Here is a 15,817-nt window from a genome sequence, read left to right as displayed (position 1 = left end):
CAGGAACAGGCAGGCCTGTCACCTGATTCCCTGCCCCAGAAGCCTGGAGGGCCCCTCTCCCAGGCTGGCCCAGTCCCTGCCCCCTGGGGCTGTCACAAGGTCTGGGCCAATGGGCCTGGTCCTGCTTCCACCAGAAAGCCTGGCTTCCTGGAAGTTTGTGCCCCTCCCCCCACCCCACCCCAGTCAACTCTGTTCCTGGAAGTTAAAGGAACTGGGCCACAGTGTTTACTGTGCAGAGCAGGGTGCCTGTCTTTGGCTCTCACCACCCACAAGAGGACTCGGTGCTGCTGGCAGATGGAATTTGAATTCCTGCCCAGACGCTCACCTGCTGTGTGGCTGGGGCAAGTTACTTGACCTCTCATGAGCCTCAGTTTTCCCAGATATACAGTGGAGATACTAAAAGTACCTGAAGGGATTGAATGCAGCAATGTGGCTGATGCATTTGGCACCATGACACCCTATGACACTCAAAACAGGGTAGCTGTTATTATTATTATCCTGACACCTTCATCCTCTTCAGAGCCATTGAAGGCTTGGAGAGATGGGCTGAAAAGGCACTCAGATGTCTTGGCGGCCAGGAGGGCATGTCTTTCTAATCAGCACAAATGTCAGAGTCCAGTTATTAATACCCAGACGCCCCACCAGCTCTTGCACTTGGCATTCCAAAGAGGAGGTGGAGAGGTGGGGAGGGTGGGTCTGGGGAACAGGTGGCTGGGGCCCCAGAAGGAACCCTCCCCCTCTGCAGGAGCAGCCCTGTCCAGCCCTCCAGGCAGCACTTGACCCCTTCTCAGCCAGACACCCTCCACCTGCAGTCTAGGGTCTGGGAAGGTGTGAAATTCCTGCATGAGGTGGAGCTCCAGCTCCCAGTCCCCTAAGGGCACTGTGCTGTCCTTCCAGGGATCCAATGCCCAAGTGAGCAGGGCCCCCAAGTTGGGCCCCAGAAGAGATGAGTCCGCTCCTGAGATCATGGGTAGAAGGGACTGAGACAGCCCCCACCCCCAGTTGCCCTAGTGGGTTAGCTCTCAGCCTCTGGGCTCAGACGGACTGGGGCGACTGGGGAAATCTGTGTCCCCCAGCCTTAGTTTCCTCAGCTACTAACTGAGAGTAGTAATAATTTTTAACCCTTTGATGTAATGTAAAGCTTTCATCTGCCTGTTGAACTAGTTCCTATAAAGCACGGGGTTTAGCACACAGTAGGTGTCCAGTGCCTTCAGTCCACACGTGACTTCCTCCTCATTCCTTCGTGTGTTGTGTGATGGCAGATCTCAAGGAACAAAGATCTTCCAGGAATTTCCTATTCCCCCCGAGCTTACAACTATAACCAACAACGCTTGTTTTCTTATATTGATTTTTTTTAAAATTAATAACCTTTATTTTTTAAAGCATTTTCAGGTTCACAGCAAAATTGAGCAGAAAGTGCAGATAAGTCCCCATATACTTTCCCCCAGCACCCACCGACACACACACAGCCTCCCCTATGGTCAATACCATGCACCAGAGTGGTACATTTGTTATAATCAATGAACCCCCGGCTGTTGACACATCATTGTCGACCAAAGTGAGTAGGGTACATTAGAGCTCATTCTTGGTGTGTATGGGTTTTGATAAATGTATAATGACATGTATCTACCATCATAGTATCATACAGAATATATTATACTAAAAATTTTCTGTGCTTCATCTATTAATAGGTCCTTCTCCTCAAACCCCAGGCAACCACTGAAACTTTCATTGGCTCCATACTTTTGCCTTTTTCTGAATGTCATATGGTTGAAATTATACAGTATACAGTCACTGCAGACTGACTTTTCACTTAGTAATATGCCTTTAAATTTCCTCCATGTTTTTATGTGGCTTGATAGCTTTTTAAAAATTGCAATAAAGTTGATGGACAATATTACATTGGTTTTCGATGTACAACATAGTGACTTGATAATTGTGGATCCTTGCCACAATAGGCATATTTACCCCATTATCATACCAAGATATTACAGTATTGTTTAAATTCTCTATGTTGTGCTTCCATTCCTATGTCTAACTTCTTCTACAATTTGCAGTTTCTATCTCTTTATCCCCTTCACCTATTTCACCCATTCCCCCACCCCTTCCGTATGGTAACCAGCAGTCTGTTGTCTATATTTGTGGGGTTTTTTTAGTACTGAATAATATTCCGTTGTCTGGATCTACCACAGTTTATTTCTCCATCACCTACTGAAGGACATCCTGGTTGCTTCTAAGTTTTGCCAGCTGTGAATAAAGCTGCTATAAACATTCACATGCAGGTTTTTGTGTGGACATGTTTTCAACTCTTGAGTAAATACCAAAGAGCACAATTGCTGTATGGTAAGAGTATGTTTAGTTTTGTAAGAAACTGCCAAACTGTCTTCCAAAGTGGCTGTACCATTTTGTACTTCCATCAGCAATAAATGAGAGTTTCAGTTGCTTCACATCCTTGTCAGCATTTGCTGTTGTCAGAGTTTCAGATTTGGGCCATTCCAGGTGTGTAGTGGTATCTCATTGTTTCATTTTGCAATTCATTTGCATAATGACATTTGATGTTGAGCATCTTTTCTTATGCTTATTTGCCAACTGTATATCTTCTTCAGTGAACTGTTCAGATCGCTTGCCCATGTTTTAATTGGGTTGTTCCCTTTCTTCTGTTGAGTTTTAAGAGTTCTTTTGTGTATGTAGGATAACTGGTCTTAATTAAATATGTCTTTTGCAAAGATTTTCTCCCAGGCTGTGGCTTGTCTCATTCTCCTGGTCGATTTTATTAATGATTCAATGTTTTTGTTTCCTGTATTCTTATATGTGTATGTCACATGAATAGTAGAAAGGCTTAATTTTGCCAGTGCCTTCCTTTAAGAGAGACCCCACTTTGGTACATGTGGCAATGTGCCAGGCAATGTGGCATCCTGCATGTTTAGTACTGTGGCCCAGAGAGGAAGTGTGATTTGTTCAAGATTGCACAGGATGTTCACTAAGATGATATGGCCATCTCACATGTATAGCTTCACAGTAACCAGAGAATTGTCTGATTTGGTCTGTATGAGATGCCTGGAATGCTTCTTTTTTCTTGACTTCTAAAAAATTGAAGAAATAATAATAATAATAAAAACCACCCACAATCACACCACCTCAATAAATTATCTGTTTCACTTTTCTGAGAATTTTGTCTGTCTAGCAAAGGTTGGGACAATGTGCACAGGTACTATGATAGTTATCATCTCAGTGTATTTTGTACTTTTTATTTAACTTTTTTCCAGGTCTTAGTCTTCAAAATGATATTTAGAATGGCTACATAATATTCTGTTTGTTCCTTAAACACGCCAAGCTCATTGCTGCTCTGTCTGGAATGGTCTTCTTCCAGGTCGCCATGCAGCTGGTTCCTCCGCGTCATTCAGGTCACCTCCTCAGGGGGCCTTCCTTGAATGTCTTATCTAAGCAGCCCCCTTGATTACTGGTCTCTCTCTAAGCCATTGTCCTGTTTTATTTTCTTGATAGCACTTATTACTATCAGAAATTATCCTTATTTATTTTTGTGTTTGTCTTCCCACGCAGAATATAAGCTCCATGAGGATAGGGGACTTTACTATCTTGCTTGCTTTGTATCTCCAGAGCCTGCAACAGGGCCTGGCACATAGTAGGTGCTCAATAAATATTTATTTAATTGACTTAAGAATGCAGAAGACCATAGTTTTCCAAGCTTGTCATTGACTACCCAATTTTTCTTTACTTATTAGTTGATCAACCTATCAAGGGGTTTGGGAGGAGGGTCTTAGCAAAAGACTCAGGTTCCTCTTTTACCTCTGTTGCTTACTAACTTTGTGACATTGGCCAATATATTCAAGTTTTCTGAATCTAGGTTTCCTTATTTGAAATGAGGGTAAAATTAGTGCTTACGTCATAGGGTTACTGTGAGGATTGAATAAAAATAATGGACATAAAATGCTCGGCACATGCCCATGAAATACAAAACAAGTGTAGCATGAGCCATCTGTTACCAGTGGTCTAAGTATTTTCCAGGTGGCAGTTCATGTAATCCTCAAGACCACCGTATTTGCTGGTTATACAACCATATGCTTATTTTGTGAAAAATTATCATATTGCACATTATCACATTGCAAACTTACTTGTATGCTTTTCTCTTTTTGGATTATAGTCAATAAAAAAATTACTTAATGACAACAACAGAAGCCCTATGAAATAGGAACCTTTAACGTCCCCATTATACAGATGAAGAAACTGAGGCCTAAATAGGTTAAGTCAAAGGGGTGAGGCTGAGGCTCTAGAGCCTCTGCTCTTAACCATAGTTCTTAATGCCCTGCTCACTGCCTGGCCTGTTCAAACACTCATTACACAGTAGCTTTTATTATTAGTAACATTTAACACTTTTGTTGTTTAGATTTTTTCCTCTATTTTAAATAAGGCTTCAAAGTATATCTTTGGGTATTTAAGGCTTTTCTGTGCTTTAGAATTATTTCCCTTAGATAAAAATCCCGAAGATAGAATTAACTGGGGAAATGGGTCCCAGAGAGCTGAAGTGACTTGCTCAGGTATTGGTGCTTGAGTAGGGCCATCATGTACAGTTGTATAGGTTGTTCACTTCACAATGACACTTGATCTAGGGGTAAGTGAGCTTCCCAGAGGAGATCTAGTAGGAGCTAAGCCTTAGGTAGGGTTTGAATGGGCAAAGGAGGTAGGGCATTCCAAGTGGAGGCACATAGGAGGGGAGAATGAGGAGGATAAATAGGGAAATAGTGGGAAACCTGTCTCAAAGGAGCAGAGAACCAGAAAAGGGGGATATTAGGCGACAGATGGGCTGGATCATTTATTCATTCCACATATATTTGCTAGACTCCTATTAAAGTCCATCCAATCCCTGCACTCAGGGAATACTTTATTGGGTGGGGGTGGGGACAGACAATTGACAAAGAAATTGAGTAAAATAATTATAGATTGTGGTAAATATTAGGGAAGAACTGGTGCTGAGTCTAGGAGTAATGGTGTGGGATCTATTTGAGTGGTTAAGAAAGGCCTCTTTGGAGAGGTAATATCTCAGTTGAGAATGGGAGGAGTCTTCTAGGCAGAGCACACAACCTGTGCAAAGGTCCTGAGGTGGTTGCTACAGAGAGGACATTCAAAACCTGGCAGAAGTGGATCTGGAGGGGTTGTGAGTTCAGAAGTCATTCCAGATAGTCTTGAATAAAGGACTCTTCCCTCCATCCCAGTCTGATCCTCTGAGTTCAGTTCCACCTGTCAGCTGGTTGACCCCGTAGATCAGTCACCTCAAAAGCATGTACTTCCTCAACCAACTCCCTATCTCCAATTGTCTTTCTAGTTATCTACACTCTCCCAGACTGTTGCCAAGATCCTTGATTCTTCCTTTCATCCCTTTTTCAGCCACATTCCTAGCCCAGGGAGGCAGCCAGGTACTGTGGTGCAGGGGGCCACACACAGCAAGCACTTTGGAGGCACACAGACCTGGGTTAAAATCCCAGCTCTGCCATTCATTAACTTCCCTGGACCTTGGTTTAGGGGAGTCATAAGTTTCTGGTAGTTGGGGAATCACAAGACATAGTGATGTACGTGAAGTGGTTGGCACACAGTAGGTATCTGGTAAGTGGCAGTGCCTTGCCCTCTCCCTACTAATCTTGGGAACTGTCTTGTTTTCTTCATACCCTGGCTCTTCATATTTGGGAAGCAAAGAGATGGAAAATGTCTGGGGTAACCACTTACTCCCTAAATATCTCTCTGGGGAAATCAAATCTGCAAGTATCCCTTTTCCAAAGTATTTTAAATGGATAGCTTAATTTGTAATTATAATACCTGCTATTAACTGAAGCTTTGCTACATGCTGGTTACTGTGCTAAGTGCCATATATACACTCTCTTCTTATCCTCATGACAGTCCTATGAAAGAATTTCCATTGTTATTCCCGTTGTATAGTTTGGGAAACTGAGATTCAGAAAAGTGAAGTGACTGGCTTAAAGCCACATGACTAGTTAAGGGATGAAATTGGGATGTGAGCCCATGTTTTACTGGCACCAAACAAAGCAAAAACAAAAACAAAAACAAACCCCAAAACCTGTGTGCCCAAACACTAGGCCATCTTGCCTCACAGCCTATCTGGCAAAAGCAGGGAGAGCCGACGTCTCACTTCCTGGAAGACAGGAGGCCCAGAGAGGTGGAAGACTTTTCTCAGAGCCTCATAACGGATTGGACACTAAGCCAGACCATGGTGGGCCTGGCCCTGGACCCCACACTTGCCCCAGCAGAGCAGATAAGACAGTCTGAGACCTCAGGGTGGCCCAGACCTTCCTTCCTGAGCTGGAATGCCTGCCGAGAGCAACAGGGCCATAAACACAAGCAGCTCTTTCAACAGGACGCTGAGCCTGACTCATGGGGTATTTATAGAAGGGCCCCTCTTCTCCTCAGCTTTGCCAGGATATATCAGGTTCACTTGGGGCTCAGAGGGTGACAACCTGTTTATATCCAAGGTGCCCAAGCTGACTGTTGGGACATCCTCCCAGGACGAGGTTTGGAGACCTGCCCATGTTAGACCTGACCTGACCCCCCGACACCGGACCGGGGCAACCCTCCCTACCCAAGTTCCACCTTCTCCCAGATAGCCCCTGCACCGTTCCCACCACAACCACACACACACCCAGTGAGCTCACTGTCTCAGGTTAAAATGGGACAGAAATGCTGCTTCTCTCAGGAAAACCTCATGGATTGATCTGGAAAGGTTAAAAACTTTCCCTAGGCCACTACTCAAGAAGTAAAATGCTTTCATTAGTTAGATAATTGAATAAATCATAATAACACTGACTGAGGAGCTTTTCTGTACCAGATACCATGCCGAGGGTATTAACATTACCTTTTTTAACCTGCGAAGTAATTTTATAAGTCAGGTATTATTTTAATGTCATTTTTATAGATGAAGAAACTGAGGCTCAGAGAGGTAAAGGTACCTTGACCAAGACCCACAGCCAGTAAGTAGCAGAGCCAGACTCAAAGTCTATGTCTTCCTTGCTTCCAGAGTCGAGGCTATAGGTGACCTTGGGCAAGTTACTTGCCCTCTGAGCCTCTTTTTCTTTATCTGTAACATGGAGACACTAATACCTTCCTCTCACAGTTGTAAGAACTGAATAAAGCTAGTGCATAGTAGGCTCTCAACCATCGACTTCTGCCCCCAACCCCTTCCACATACTCCCCAACCATCAACAATCATTAAATTGGCTTGTTCTAAGCTGCTTTTTACAATCAGCCAGGTCACATCTGGTTCAAACTTCTGGGGCTTGAATCCAGGACCCAGCTGTCCCAGCCACCACTACCCCACTGCCCCACCTTTTCTTTCTTCCAATGGCCAGGCTTCAGGTCCTAAGTGACTCAAAACCCAGGGGCTATGGTGGAAGTGGGGGGAGGGAGCAGGGGAAGTGAAGGGGTGGTGGGAGAGTTGGGGGGTCAGAGCGGGGTGCCTGTGTGCAGAGGCACAGTGGACTGACAGAGCTGTCACTCCTGGGATCTATTTTGGGTGGTGACAGCTTCCAGGCTGCCTGCAGCTGGAGCCCAAGGTGTCTGCTGAGTTAACAGAGTGGCCCCCTGGGGCCAGATTAAATGGTTGAGCCCTGACCCCTGATAGGTGGTGTGGCTGCAGGCACTGGGCACAACAAACTTCTGTGGTTCCTGGTAGATTGGGGGCTCCCAAGACTCTGAGCCCTGGGAAGACCTGTGGGCTGGGTTTCTGAGTCTTTGCTGAGGGCAGCCTGCTACTCCGCTGAATTCATGCCCTCACTCCCCAGCCCAGTGCAGAGCCGTAATTTGAGGCTCAGACAGATTTGGGTTCAAGGCCTGGCTCTTCTACTTACTACCTGTGTGACTTTGGGCAAGCTATTTCATTCACCTTGGCTTCCTGATCTAGAAATGGAGAGAATCATATCTACCTCATAAGCTTGTGATGATTCAGTGGGGTCCCTGGGTAAGGCTGTGTTCCCCTCCTTTCTCCACAGCCCAACGTCTGAGGCCCTTGAGGGCAGGGCTAGTTCTGATTTCCTCCTGCCCAGCAGTGGCCTTTACATGCACTCCCCAAGGCCTTGACCTGGCTGTTCCAGGGGTCCTGGGGCTGCTCACCTCTCACAGAGCTTCCATAAACCCTGATCCTAAATCCCCTCTGGCCTGCTGGCTGGGGCACAGCTGTGGCAGAAGTGAGGGCACAGCTCTCTCGGCTGTGGTTCAGATTTCCGGCTGGGCCTCATCAGGGGGCCTCAGTAAAAAGCCTCAGCTTCTTGAGTTCTAATCCATAGGAACAGTGACTTTTTAACAATGGGGATTTCTTTCCAGCTGTTTTCTATGCCAAAAACTTATTTACATATAATATATATAATTTTTAATAGAAAAACATATAAATGGTGTGTATTTTTCTGTTTGTGCTCAACAATATACTGCTGACATCTTTTCATTTTGGTATTCCATATGGAAAGCACAATGTAATTTTTTAAATTGGAGGAATATGTAAATATATATATGTTTATTATATATATAAAAAATGGACAGGCAGTTGGAAAGCTGATTGGGGTATGCTTCTGTTTTGCTTCTGGTACATTTTCTTAAAAAGTATAATATACATTCAGAAAAGTGAACGATTCCTAAGTGTATAGTTCAAGGCATTTTCACAAAATGAGTTTGCCTGCATAACCTGTACCCAGATCAAGAACCAGATCATTACTAGCACCCCCGGGGCGCAGCGCCTGCTCCCTTCCAGCCCCACAGATGAAGGTAACACTGTCCTGACATCTAACAGCTTGATAGTTTGGCCTTTTTTGAACTTTATAAAGGCAGCATCATACAATGTGTACTCTTGCTCAACATTCTTAAAGATTCATCTATGTAGCCGCACGTGGCAACATTTGTTCATTCTTACTGCACAACAATTTTATTTGTTGGTTCCATTGATGGGCATCAGGGTTGTTTCCAAGGTTTTGCTACTACAAATATTAGTGCAAAAGAAAAAAAACCCTTGTATGTACATAGATCTATATATCTAAATATCTACCTATCTCTATCTAGCTAACCAACTACTACATCTTTCGGTCATCATCTTTCTAGTTTTTTAACAAGATAGTCTCCTCAGAATACAACTGCTGAGTCACATGTAGAAATACATTTGATTTTGTCAAATTGCCACCCCTCCCTCAAAGCCAAGAGTCCTGGCAGTGTCCATTGCTTTACACCTTCACCAACCTTGGATATTGTTAATCTGTAATATTTTTGTCAATCTGATAGAGGAAAAATCAGATTCTATTGTGGTTTTAATGAGATTTTTTTAAATTAGTGAGAACCAGCTTCAGTTTTGTTTGTCTTTTAGTTGGGAGACTGGGCACTGACATTCATTCTTTTGTGAATTGCCTGCTTGCATCCTTTGCTTCTTTTTAAAACTTTAATGCATTATGGGTATGGACACTTGGTCTTCACATGTGTTTTTACTGTCTTCTCGCAACAGGTCACTGGTCTTTTAGCTTTGTTTATGGAGCAACTGCCAGTTTAAATATAGTTTGTTTTCCTCCTGCCTACTGTTTATGACCTGGATCATCCCGAGTGTGTGTGTGTATGTGTGTGTGTGAAACCCCAGGTTCAAGCTGGTGGTGGGTTGGGGAGCAGCAGGCCAGAATATTCAGGTCGGCACTGAGCCCCGGTGTTGACTCCGCCATAAGCCCTCCCCCAGTCTCTTTTCCAAGTCTTCCCAGTGCCACCCGGCCCCACTATCAGTGAAGGGAGCCTCTCCACGTAGCCCAGGGACCAGGCAGGGATCAGTGCACATCAGGGCTGGTGTTAATTGTGCAGGGGAGGGAGGAAAGTAGTTTAAGAGGAAGGGCTAAGCAGTCCAACTCTCTGAGTTCAAATCCTGTTTTAGTCAGCTCAGGCAGCCATATCAAAATGCCACAGCCTGGGAGGCTTAAACAACAGAAATGTATTTCTCTCAGTTCTAGAGGATGGGAAGACTGAGCTCAAGGTGTCGGCAAGGTAGGTTTCATTCTGAGGCCTCTTCTCTGGGCTTGTAGATGGCTGCTGTCTTGCTGTGTGCTCACATGGCTTTTCCTCAGCATGTGCGCAGGAAGAGAGGGAGAGGGCAGGTTCTCTGTGTCTTTAGGGGTGCTAGTTCATCAGACGAGGCCCTAACTCGTACCTCATCTAATCCTACTCACCTCCCAAAGTCCCCATCTCCAAGCACTGTTGCATTGACGGTTAGAGCTTCAACATACGAGTTTTGGGGAGACAAAAACATTAAGTCCATAGCAATGCCCAGACCATTTCCTACAAGTCTAACCTTAGGCAAGTTACCTAATCTCTCTGTGACTCCATTTTCTTCTCTGTAAAAGGGGGATAATAATGGTATCAACCTCATAAATTAATAAATTAATTAATAGCTATAAAACAGAGCACACTGTTATAGCCAGTCTCCAAGATAGCCCTCAATAATTCCAGTCCCCTGGTGTTCATGCCCTGTGTGGTCCCCACCCACAGCATATCAGGATTGGTCCATGTGACCAACAGAATACAGTGGAAATGATGGTGTGTGATGTCTGACGCTAGGTTATCAAAGACATGCCCTTCTGTCTTGCTCCTTGGATTACTGTTTCTGGAGGATGCTACCACCATGCTATGAGGGCACTCGAGCAGCCCTGTGGAGAAGACATGTTGCTGAGGATACCCAGGCCTCCCACCAACTTGCCAGCTATGGAAGGGAGCCATCTTGGAAGTGGATCCTCCAGCTCCAGTCAAGCCTTAATATAAACTGAACTGCAGCCCCAGCCAACACCTTCCCTACAACCTCCTCAGAGACAGTGAGCTGGAGCCACCCTACTCTGCAATTCCTGACCCTCAGAAACTGTGTGAGATAATAAATGTTTATTATTGTCATAAGCTACTAAGTTTTTGGAAAAATCTGTTATGTAGCAATAGACAATACACAGATTGTGGGGTCGTCTAAGTAATTGTTCAGCAAATGACGGCCAGTATTATTCCCTTGACTGTGAAAATATTAACAACAATGTTTGTTGAGTGTCTGTCATATGCCAAATTTTTGTGTTGTGCCTGAGCAAATGGACAGACTCCATTTTCAGTAAGGGATGGAGTGTTGGGGCAGATACCCAGAACCCTAGACTCTCAGGGCTAGAAAGACCCAGAGATATCATTACTCTACCCAACTGAAATTTTACAGATGAGGAAACTGAAACACAGAGGTGAAGGAACCTGCCCACGGTGACAGAGCTGATTCGTAGAGAAGCCCAAACTTGAACTCAGATCCACTGGGGCCCAGGCGGGCTCCTTGTTGCTCTGCACTCTCAGGGCCTTATGGTAAGGATTTATTGTATCTCACCGTTTATAAAGTATTTTCAGTACTTTATTTCAGGATCATCTGATAGAGCCGGAACAGGAGGACTGCTTTCTTTGAATAAGCCCACCCTCCATCTCAGAAAGACCTAGGTTTAATCTTACTGAGGCTACAAGCATTCTCTGGAGGACGCTTCAGCAAGCCACAAGCCCACCTTTTCCCTGACCCCTCCCCTCAAAAAGCCTGCCAAAAAACCTGCCGTAAAAAGCCTCTTAGCTTGTAAGAGGCGCCTTCTTTGTTCTGCCAGCCAGAACAGAGGGCTCCCTCAGGGTTAGTGATAAACCTGCTTGGACTGTGGAGTTCACATTCCTTCTTTTCCTTTCATCGTCTATGTAGACCCCCCCTCCGAACCCTATTGGCTCTCCGTGTGCCCCAGGGCAATCCCTTTCTCCCCAGAGCCCCTGTAGCTGCCCACAATGGTTGTCTGGACCTGGAGACAAAGGGAAGAGACCTGTGGGGCTCCCAGTCCTGGGTGGTGAGATTGCAGGACACTTTCCTCCTCTTCCACGGCGCAGGGGCCAGGCTCAGTGGGCTTGGCCCTGGCACCTGGGGCCTTCCATCATGTCCCAGACCCCATGCACCTGCCTCTGCCAGCTGCCCTGGCTTTAGCCCCCAGATCAAGTGACCTTATCTGTTTTATCCTGTGATTCGGGATGACTCTTCAGTGAGGAGGACATTGAATCATGGACAAGGATTTCAACCTGCAAGGCAAAAGCACCCTCCACCCCCTTCCTGACAGCGCTCCAGGCACCACAGAAACTCGGGGGAAATCCAGAGGAAGAGGCAGGGCAGACCCCACCCTCATGGGGGCTGGGGGAAGAACAGCACCGCGTGGAAAGGATTTGCTCCCTGATGCAGCAAGAAAACATTTGAGCAAACCCGAGCTATGTGGAAATGAAAAGGGAGAAAGAGAAACCAGCATCACCACTCCCAGGCTGGTGTCAGCTACCCCAGGAAGAGCTCTGAGAACCACTGGGAGATGCAAGGACCCTCAGGGGTCAGATCGTCTCTTACGTTGCTCCATTTGGCAAATGAAGAAACTGAAGGGGGGTGTGGCTGTCTGGGTATCACACTGCTTGTCTGGCAAGATCTGAAGATTGAGCCCAGGTGTCTGGGCCCCAAGCCAGGGTTCTCTTCTCCAACTAAGAAGCCTCAAAATCTCAGATTTCTAAGAAGTCCCCTCTCTAGGGACAATAAAAAAAAGCATAGACTTTAGGGTTAAACTGCTCTGCCTACACTAGCCATGGGGCTTGGGGCAACTCCATATATCAATATGTGCCTCCACTTATTTCCTCATCTGTAAAATGGGAATAAGTATGACCTACTCATGGTTGTGTGAGGACTGAATGAAATAGTGCCATGGAGCTCTTAGTAGATGCCCAGCATTTGCAAGCATTAAATCAATAAATGCAGCATTATAATTCTTAATACCTTCCAGCTCTCCCTTTTCCTTGCCAGGTCCAGACCATTCTCCCTGCTGTTTTGCCTGACTCCTACCCAGCTGGGACCCCTTGGGCTCTAAAGCTCCTCCCACTAGAAATACAGATTTGAGAAAATCTGTCTCTTAGCTGGGTGATGTTCACAAGTCACTTAACCTCTCTGAACTTCAGTTCCTGATATATCAAAATGAGAATCATAGAACCCAGAACTATTCTCTGACAAATCAGTGCCAAGAAGAATGGGAGGGAAGGCAAATGCTATAGATTATACGAGACTGATGAGACAAAAACAATGAAGGGCTGTGTGCAAGACCTTATTTGGGTCTGATTTGGACAAACTAACTGCAAAAAGACATTTGTAAAAAGACAATCAGCAACCTCTGAAAATGGTTTGGAAACTAGATAATATTAAGAAATTCTTGTTATTTTTTATTAGATATAATAATGGCATGATGATTATGGAAAAAAAAATCTTATCAGGTAGAAATGCTTACTGAAGTATTTATGGGTGAAATGACTTGATGTCTAAGATGGGCTTTTAAATATTCCAGAAAAACTAAGTGTGTATGGGGCTTGGGGGAGAGGAGAGTATAGATGAAATAAGATTGGGGAAATGTTGATAAGAGTTGAAGCTGGATTTAGTTACATGAGTTCATTTTACCATCCTCTCTACTTTTGTATGTTTGATATTTTCATTATAAACAGTTAACATAAATAAACAAAGGGATGTGCAGAGAGGGAAGCAATAAAATGCAGTAGTTAAAAGCTCTGGGATAAAGTACACCACTGATATTCTGGGTTTGTCTCTTCATCTGTAAGTCCAGAGCTTTACGTCTGTTCCAAAAACTGATAACGACACTGGTTTATAGCTTCCTGGTTCTGAACCAGGCTCTGCCACTCACTGACTGGGGGACTTCAGCCAAACGACTTCACCTCTCTGAGCCTCTTAGCCCAGCTGCAAAACGGGAAACCATGACCCATGCCTCACTGAGTTATTTTGAGAACTGAATGGGAGGATGGTTGGAAAGGGCTTACTTAATACAATGCTTGGCATGCAATAAGCACTCAATAAGTGCTTCAGTACGAGGAGCATCACCTTGGATGTGAACCCCAGCTTGGCTCTGCCACTGTGGCTGTGTGACTTTGGCCAAGACAATTAACTGAATCTCATTTCCTCCTGGGAAAAATGAAGATCATAATGCCTCCCTTGCAGGACTGTTGTGAGGATTAAATGACAAGACATGTTTTGATGCCCTGCATGGCCCATGCAGGAATTTCCCTTCCTCACCCCTTGACTTTCAGCAGTGCTAACCTTGCCAAGGCCCAGGCTGGAGTTGATCCCACTGTCCATTTGCTTGGCCTTTGCACCTGGACTGCCAAATGCAGCTGCAGAAAGTCAACAGAACCATGTGAATGGCTTTCCGCAAATGGTAAATCGGTGCTGCAAAACATCAGGGAGGCTCTTCTGCTCCCAGGTATCCGTTCCACCCTTCCCTAGGGCACTTCCTCCCATGTTTCACACTGGGCCCACCTTATCCCACCACCCACTCATGCTGCTCTTTTCCCTGCCTTAGCCTCAGAAGTTGACCTCAACTCTTGACCGAGGTCATCAGTATGAGCACCCTTCTCTCCACCACCCACCACCTCTGATTCCTACCTCCATCTTTTGCTCTCTCCTATCCTCCCTACTCAAAAGCCGAAATGTCCCTCTCCTTCCCAAGGCTTTGGAATTTAATGCATCAATCCCCTGCCCCCAGTATTCCAGTACTTTCTCTCCACTGGCTACATTGTCTCAGCCAAAACAACCTTGCTCAAGTAGCCTAAACTCCTCCAAGTCTGACAGTGATCCTACTGCTCCCTCATTTCACTCACTCCTTCCCTTGTCCACTCATTTAAGAAATGTTTGTTGAGTGCCTATTATGTGCCAGCTGTGGGGATACAGAGATGAATAGAGACAGTGTTTGCCCTCAAAGTCCACAAAGCCCAGAGGGAGAATCAGACTCACAAACAGGTGACAAATGAGATACAGAGATGCTGAGTGACTGTGTGTGCAGTGGGGGGAAGGGGAGCCCAAGGACGGCTCTCAGCTTCCCACGCCTTGCACACAGGTGGGTGGTAGTGCTGTTCACGGAGACACCAATGGAAGGAGGAGTGAGGAGTGTGGAAAATGGTGTGTTCTGTTCGGGGTACGACATCCCAGTAGAGATCTCCAACAAATCATCACCTTAAGGGAGAGAGAGATCTGAAGTGGGGTTAGAGATGAGAGGACCCTTGGTATATGGGAGTTGGAATCGTGACTGTATATAGAGTGCTCTCAGCTGCAAGTAACAGAAGAGTTACACTGTAATGACACTTGTTATCTCACATCTTAAATAGTCAAGAGGTGAGCAGTTCTAGGGGTGTGCTGAACTGGTGGCACAATGATGGCATCAAGGTCCCAGGTGCTTTCTATAGTTCCCCTTGGTCATCTCCGGGAGTGGATTTCTTCCTCAGAATTGTCCAGTGCTGGCGGCACAATTGCTGCCCCACTCTCTCATAGCCCCATTCGAAGGCAGGAATGAAGCTTTCTTCTTGCACCTCCCTTTGCATCAGGGAGGAAATGTTTTACCTTTAGCCACCTCCACCATCCTTTGGGGCTCCGTGGTTATAAGTGCATCACTTAGGCAAAGGAGAATGGGATTGCCGGGTTGGGTGACAGACTTGTCTCCCGCGGTGGTGGAGAGGCCTTTCCTAGAGAACTTGCTGATTGATGCCTGAACAAAACTGAGGCCCTGTGAGCAAGGAAGAAGGGATGGCCTCTTTTCAACCTCATCCTCCTCTAGCCATGGCTGGCCCGGCTGTGTTGACCTACAGTTCTGTGGAGACCTGAGCAGCTTGGGCTTCTGAGTGAAGCATATATCTGGATTCATGTCCTGGAGACACTTCTTGTAAGCTGTGTGACCACATGCAAATTATTTTACTGTCTGTGTCCAAGTTTCCTCAT

General features: G+C 45.5%; 1 long non-coding RNA gene across 1 annotated transcript; it reads left to right on the top strand.

Moving 5' to 3' along the window:
• Window positions 1-9,652: 9,652 nt before the first annotated feature.
• LOC130683650 (uncharacterized) lies at window positions 9,653-10,923 on the top strand. Its single transcript, XR_008997537.1, has 2 exons — window positions 9,653-10,023; window positions 10,594-10,923. It is a non-coding gene; the product is annotated as an uncharacterized LOC130683650 (long non-coding RNA).
• Window positions 10,924-15,817: the final 4,894 nt, after the last annotated feature.

The sequence above is a fragment of the Manis pentadactyla genome, chromosome 4 (genome assembly GCF_030020395.1).
Source record: "Manis pentadactyla isolate mManPen7 chromosome 4, mManPen7.hap1, whole genome shotgun sequence".
Lineage (NCBI taxonomy): Eukaryota > Metazoa > Chordata > Mammalia > Pholidota > Manidae > Manis > Manis pentadactyla.
The sequence above is the reverse complement of the archived record's forward strand: the minus strand, read 5'-3'. Positions and strand labels throughout refer to the sequence as shown.